Here is a 7325-nt window from a genome sequence, read left to right as displayed (position 1 = left end):
CAGGTGAAGACGCCGAGAGATCCACCTTGGCATTCCTTGTAGCATGCAGAAGACGCTGAGAGATCCCACAGTCCAATTGCTTGAAGACGTCGAGCATTCCCATAGTGTCATAACCCCAAAGACGCCGAGAAAGCAATCATGGAAAAATTAACCCTAAAAACGCCGAGATATCCAAAGAACCATGGAAAAATTAACCCTAAAAACGTCGAGATATCCAAAGAACCACTTGAAGCACTATACATTTCACCCCATTTCGGGAAATAATAAATAAACTGGATTTTTTTGGAAATTAAACAATCACTAAATCATTATTTGGGCAGTTTTGCCCAGAGATGGGAGGTTTCGGTGGAGCATGTACTTGTGAAAAAGGAATAAGATGACTGATGCATTTGTCAAGTTTGCGTGAATTCCTTTAGTCGTCGGACGGACTACTTGTGACGATAAATGTCAATGAGTGTGCAATATAACATTTCGATTACAGATTTCTATTTTATTCTTTGTTTAAAAAAAAAGTAGCGATATTATGAATCAATCATATTATATATATATGAGTGAAAAATCAAAATCAAAGTCAAAATTAAAGATAATAATAACATGGAAATTTAAAAAAGAATATTGAATAATTTTCAATTTAGGAGATAGTAGAAAAAAATTATTATTAATATATATTAATTCTACAATTTAATAGAGGAAAAATGTCGATCTAAATCTTTTAATCACTTCCTCTAATAATTATTAACACAGAAATTTAAATATAATTATATAAAAGATATTTTAAGAATGTATCAGTAACCTTTGGCACTTCATTAACCACACTTATAAGCTTAAGTGACCATCAATGGTACAAAACCACGTGACAAGTCAAGTGACAGAGATTAACTTTAAGAAAGAGAGAATAAATTATATTATATATTTAATTAGTAGCCTTATTTTTCATTTTCTTTACTAAATTAAGATTTTTTTTTTGGTTTAAAAAAATATAAATCCGACAACCTTAATAACACATCACAAATCTTTGTTCTCGTCAATTTCGCCGTGCACCGTCGTTTGCTTGCCGTTGCCATTTTTTCTTCTGCTCTGAACATAAAACTTCAAAAATAGTAACAAAATAACCCCATTCAAAACAGAGTTCAAAACCCAGGCTCCGATCCCATTGCATCCTCCTTTCATGAAATGCAACATCAGAACCCCGATATGGCAGACCACATTGCATCCCAACAACAGGATTTGGCAATTCAACACGAAGGGGAAACAAGCGCTTCGTAACCCTATCTCCGTCCAGAATCTGTAGCCGTAGACGGCTGCGTAAACGAGGGTCGTGAATAGGATCGCCAAGACCTGAAACGACTGCGAAAATTCTAGCCAAAGGAAGGACATGATCGTCAATATGGAATCGTTGAAGAGGTAGAAGAAGGTTAATTTCCGGGTCTTAAAAATGGAGATGGTCGTACGGAATATGTGGAGGATATTGCGGAAGAAGGCTATCGGATAGAGTAAAATCGTAACTGATAATTTGAGAAAATAAAAATGAAGATAAAGAAGACACAAAATTTACGTGAAAACCCCCTAAATAATATAGGGTAAAAACCACGGGTAACGGTAGAAGAATTTCACTATGAGAAAATAGGAATTACAACCTCTCTCGGTCTACCAAGGAGAAAACAATAATAATTCTCTCTTGATAAAAAGGAGAAAACAACTCTCAAGAAACTCTCTAAATTCTCTCTAGTATTAGAAGAAAGCTAGAATGTTTTGGGATAATTTTGAAGCTAAATGAGCTAGGGTATTTATAGTTGAAACTTAAGGACTAATCTTATAAATACCCTAAATTACAATGACTAAAATTAATTATCCCATTACCAAATTTCAACAAAAATTAGGTGTCTAATTTTTGATTTTGACAAAGCACCATTTGGTGCCTAATTTGGTGCCTAAATTATTTGACTTTTAACAATCTCCTACTTGAAGATTTGATTGGAATAATCATATCTTCACACCATTCTTTCTACCTTGTACCTTCATGTTGCTTACGTTTCTGACAGGCCACAGGAGGATCGACACCAGGTAAATTTATCAGCATTGATTGCCTTCGTCATGAAATCTGCTATGTTGTCTTTGGTATGGATCTTCTGCATATCTACCATTCCTTCTTCCACCTTTTCACGAATGAAATGGTACTGAACTCGTATGTGCTTTGTCCTTGAATGAAATGCTGGATTCCTTGCTAGATGCAAGGCGCTTTGACTGTCACAAAATAGAGAGACATACTCTTGATTGTGCCCAAGCTCCTCCAATAACATCTTCAACCAAATTGCTTCTTTACTGGCTTGTGTAGCTGCTACATATTCTGCCTCTGTTGTGGACGTAGCCACAACTGACTGCAATTTTGAAACACAGCTTACAGCTCCACCATCAATTTTGAACACATATCCTGTAGTAGATTTGCTTTTATCCAAATCCCCTGCATAGTCAGAATTTACATACCCATTGATTAATAAGTTTGATCCTCCGTAACATAATGCAACATTTGAGGTCCCTTTGATATATCTCAGGATCCTCTTCACAATATTCCAATGCTCTTTGCCTGGATTCGCCATGTATCGACTAACCACTCCCACTGCTTATCATAGCGAACATTAAACTTCCCACTGCTGATGCATACGGTACTCAAGACATCTCCATCCTCCCTTCTTCACTGCTAGGACTCATACTGGAGGATAATTTGAAGTTAATAGGAAGAGGGGTAGAAATTGGCTTACAATCTTGCATGTTGAATCTTGACAAGATCTTCTTCAAGTAATTCTTTTGTGAAATCCAAATCTTCCTATTACTTCTGTCTCGGTGAATTTGCATCCCTAGAATCTTGTTTGCTGATCCTAAGTCCTTCATTTCAAATTCCCTAGCCATTTGTGCCTTCAATTCTTTAATATGATTTTTGTTGGGTCCTGCAACCAACATGTCATCTACATACAACATCAATATAACAAAATTGTTATCACCAGACCTCTTGAAATAAGCACAAGGGTCTGCGTTAAGTTTATTGTATCCAAGGCACATAATGAAGGAATCAAATCTCTTATACCAACACCTCGACGCCTGCTTTAGACCGTACAGAGATTTGTTCAACCTGCAAACCAAGTTCTTCTTTTCTTTTTCTTCAAAACCTTCAGGCTGGAGCATGTAAATCTCTTCTTCAAGATTTTCATGAAGAAAAGTTGTTTTAACATCTAGCTGCTCTAGATGTAAGTTCAATATAGCACACATTGCCAAAACTACTCGAACTGTTGTTAGTCGAACCATAGGAGAAAATATTTCATTGAAATCAATACCTTCTTTTTGAGCATATCCTTTGACCACCAGTCTTGCACGATACCTCTCAACTTGATCGTCACCATTTCGCTTGATTTTGAAGACCCGTTTGTTACCAATTGGCTTCCTTCCTTGTGGTAGTAGCACAAGGTCTCATGTATTATTTTTATGAAGGGCTTCGATTTCTTCTTGCATCGCCATCATCCAAGGTGAAGCATCTGAGCTGTTTATTGCCCCCTGGTATGTTGATGGCTCACCGTCCTCTGTTAAAAGGCAGTATGCAACATTTCCTTCTATAACATAATCTGAGTGCCAATTGGGACGTCTTCTCACACGATTTGATTGACGAGTTGTTGGAGCTTCAGAACTCTCTGGTTCTTGTTCATCATGTGCTGGTTCTGCTTCAGAAGAATCTCTTTGTTCAAATTCTTTTTCCACATGTATTTGAGTAGTCTCTGACTTTTCAGCGCTATCATCGTCTTATTTTCTTTGTAGTTTATCTTCTATAAAGATAACATCTCTGCTGATGATCACTTTGCGGGCAGTAGGATCCCACAAGCGATACCCCTTTACTCCATCAGCATACCCCAAGAATTTGCATTTCCTGGATTTTGGATCTAACTTTGAAATTTCTTGGGAGTTGTACATCACGTACACAATACTTCCAAATACATGGAGGTTTGAATAATCAGCTGGTTTACCAGTCCACATCTCCATTGGTGTCTTCAGCTCTATTGCAGTTGATGGAGCTCGATTCACCAAATAACATGCGGTATTGACTGCTTCTGCCCATAATGATTTTTCTAGGCCTGCATCCCTCAACATTGCTCTTATTCTTTCTAACAAGGTTCTGTTCATCCGCTCTGCCACTCCATTTTGTTGAGGAGTGTTCGCCACTGTGAACTGTCTTTTGATGCCTTCTTTCCTGCAAAAGTCATCAAATTCTTCGCTTGTGTATTATCCTCCATTATCTGTTCTGAGACACTTGATCTTATTTCCAGAATCAAGTTCCACCCGCGCCTTGAAGTTTTTGAAAGTTGAAAACACATCTAACTTCTTCTTAATAGGGTACACCCAACATCTCCTGGAGTAGTCATCAATAAATGAGACAAAGTATTTTGCTCCGCATAGGGATGTAACTGGTGCTTGCCATACGTCAGAGTGAACTAATTCTAGAACACTTTTGCCTCTAGAATTTGATGTGTTGAATTTCAACCGGTGTTGCTTACTTGTTATGCAATGCTCACACAAAGTAAGTGATACCTTCGTTAAGCCTGGAAGTAGCTTTTGCTCCACAAGGACTTTCATTCCTTGTTCTGACATGTGTCCAAGTTTCTGATGCCATAGCATTGCAGAATCTGAACTACATGAGGCAACAGAGGCTTCTGCTTCTAGAAAAGTCTCTCCCTTCAGCATGTACAAGTTTGCTGCTATCTTTTCGCCTTTCAGCACCACAAGCGCTCCACGTAACACATTCATGATTCCTTTCCGTGTTTCAATCTTGCTTGCATTATTATCCAACAATCCGTAGGATAATAAATTTTTCTTTAGGCCTTTCACGTGCCGCACATCTCGAACAACTTTAATTGTTCCATTATACATCTTCAATTTGATGGTTCCCACACTAACGATCTCTAAGGCATGATCATTGCAACTATACACAGATCCTCCTAAGACAGGTTCATAATGATGAAACCATTCTCTTCTTGAGGTCATGTGATATGTTGCTCCCGAATCAACGAGCCATATATCTGCAAATCGTTTTCTTCATTCCACGGCGGTTGACGCTTCACAGCATAGATCATCTCCATCATCTAAAGTGTTTGCGGTATTGCCTTGTGGATTGGAGTTTTTATTTAGACTCCAACAATCCTTCTTCAAGTGACCCTTCTTTCCACAATTGTAACACTTTAAATTCTTCTTGCTCCTCGACTTCGATCTACCATATTTGTGACTGCTGCTTTGGCCACGTTCTGTTGATCTCCCTCTCATCGTTGTCATCGTTGTCAATGCTTCTTCTTGTTGCAGATTTACTTGTCTTTCTTCCTTGTTCTTGCGTCGATTTTCTTCTTGTAGAAAAGCAGTTGCAACGTCATCGAAGACTAGACTGGTGACATTACTATTTGTCAAGTTGATGATGAGTTGATCATACGAATCCGGTAGACTTTGAAGTAGAAGTTCAGCATGTTCTTGTTCTCCTATTTTACAGCTTAAGGATGTAAGCTGAGAAAATAAAGTGTTCAGTGTATTTAAGTGCTCTGTCACTGAAGTAGATTCTGGCATATGGAGAGTGTACAATTTTCTCTTAAGGAAAATTTTATTGTGCATCGATGTGGCATCGTACAGTTTGGTGAGATGATCCATATCTCCTTAGCTGTTTTCTTCTCCTCGATGCTTGACAATACTTCATCTGCTAATGCTAGATGAAAGTTTGCCATAGCATTCCCGTCCATTTCGATCCATTTGTTGTCATCTGTGAAATCCACCGGCCTTTCACTGATAGCTGCTAGACAACCGTCTTTCCTCAGGATGGCCTTCATCTTCAATTTCCACAATGAGAAATTTCTCCCATTGAATTTTTCAATATCAAATTTCGTTGCCATAGCTTCTTTTACGGATAGCTCCCACTGTTTCACTATCATGAATAGTTCTCTGGAACCTTCAAAAAATGGGTAATAACTTCTTATTTTCTTATGTTGGATGATCCACCTTTTGGTGGCAACCACAAAGACAATAAGTAGATATTACACACTCAAATCTGGCTCTGATACCAATTGTTGCGGAAGACGGCTATCGGATAGAGCAAAATCGCAACTGATAATTTGAGAAAATAAAAATGAAGATAAAGAAGACACAAAATTTACGTGAAAACCCCTAAATAATATAGGGTAAAAACCACGGGCAACGGTAGAAGAATTTCACTATGAGAAAATAGGAATTACAACATCTCTCGATCTACTAAGGAGAAAAAAAAATAATTCTCTCTTGATAAAAAGGACAAAACAACTCTCAAGAAACTTTCTAAATTCTCTCTAGTATTGAAAGAAAGCTAGAATGTTTTGGGATAATTTTGAAGCTAAATGAGCTAGGGTATTTATAGTTGAAACTTAAGGACTAATCTTATAAATACCCTAAATTACAATGACTAAAATTAATTATCCCATTACCAAATTTCAACAAAAATTAGGTACCTAATTTTTGACTTTGACAAAGCACCATTTGGTGCCTAATTTGGTGCCTAAATTATTTGACTTTTAATAGAGGAAACGGGATAGGTAAAAGATGTAGGACTAGAAGAAGACGCAGCCGGAGGGATGGGTTCCGAGGGGGAAACAGAGGAGCCATTGGAACAGGGTCTTATAGCGGCGCCAGAACCATCGGGTCTCGTTGATTTCCGCGGCTGCCGAGAGGAGGATCCCGGTGAAGATAATGGCCGATACGACGCTCATAACGAGGCAATGCAAGGCCGGGATCGGACCGAGCGACACGGGCCTGCCGCATCGGACTAGGAGACACAAAAACAAGTGTATGAAGGAGGAGATGATGAGATAAAGGGCGATGGAGGTGACGAGAAAGGACCAGGTCGAGCCCCATATTTGGGTATGGCTCCAACGGAAGGCGACGATGGAAGGGTGTTGGGAGAGGTAGTAAGTGGCTACGGCGATCATAGCGTCGGTGGCGGCGTATGATAGACGGTGCCGAATGGTGAGCTTCCGATGAGGGTTGGATATTATATTCACATGTTTGAACTTTTAAATGAAAATAAAAGAAACAGATTGAAGGAAACTGGTGGGTTATATGGAGATTAAAATTGGGAGGTTGGTTAATATACTTTGTACGTTGGGAGATTGAGGATTTGTACACGTGTTATTTGATTTTTAAAAACTACTTTTCTTTTTTACTTGGTCAAACAATGACCAATTTTCATCATAAATGTTCTTTTCGAATTTATCTTATTACTCAATGTGTTGTTTTTTTCTTTTGATCTATAATTTTATGCCCAAATCTCAATGGTA

General features: G+C 38.2%; 1 pseudogene; it reads right to left on the bottom strand.

Annotated features, from left to right (window-relative positions):
- Window positions 1-996: 996 nt before the first annotated feature.
- Window positions 997-7054, bottom strand: LOC120121625 (annotated as a pseudogene).
- Window positions 7055-7325: the final 271 nt, after the last annotated feature.

Source organism: Hibiscus syriacus, unplaced genomic scaffold (genome assembly GCF_006381635.1).
Source record: "Hibiscus syriacus cultivar Baekdansim isolate YM2019G1 unplaced genomic scaffold, ASM638163v2 tig00110377_pilon, whole genome shotgun sequence".
Lineage (NCBI taxonomy): Eukaryota > Viridiplantae > Streptophyta > Magnoliopsida > Malvales > Malvaceae > Hibiscus > Hibiscus syriacus.
The sequence above is the reverse complement of the archived record's forward strand: the minus strand, read 5'-3'. Positions and strand labels throughout refer to the sequence as shown.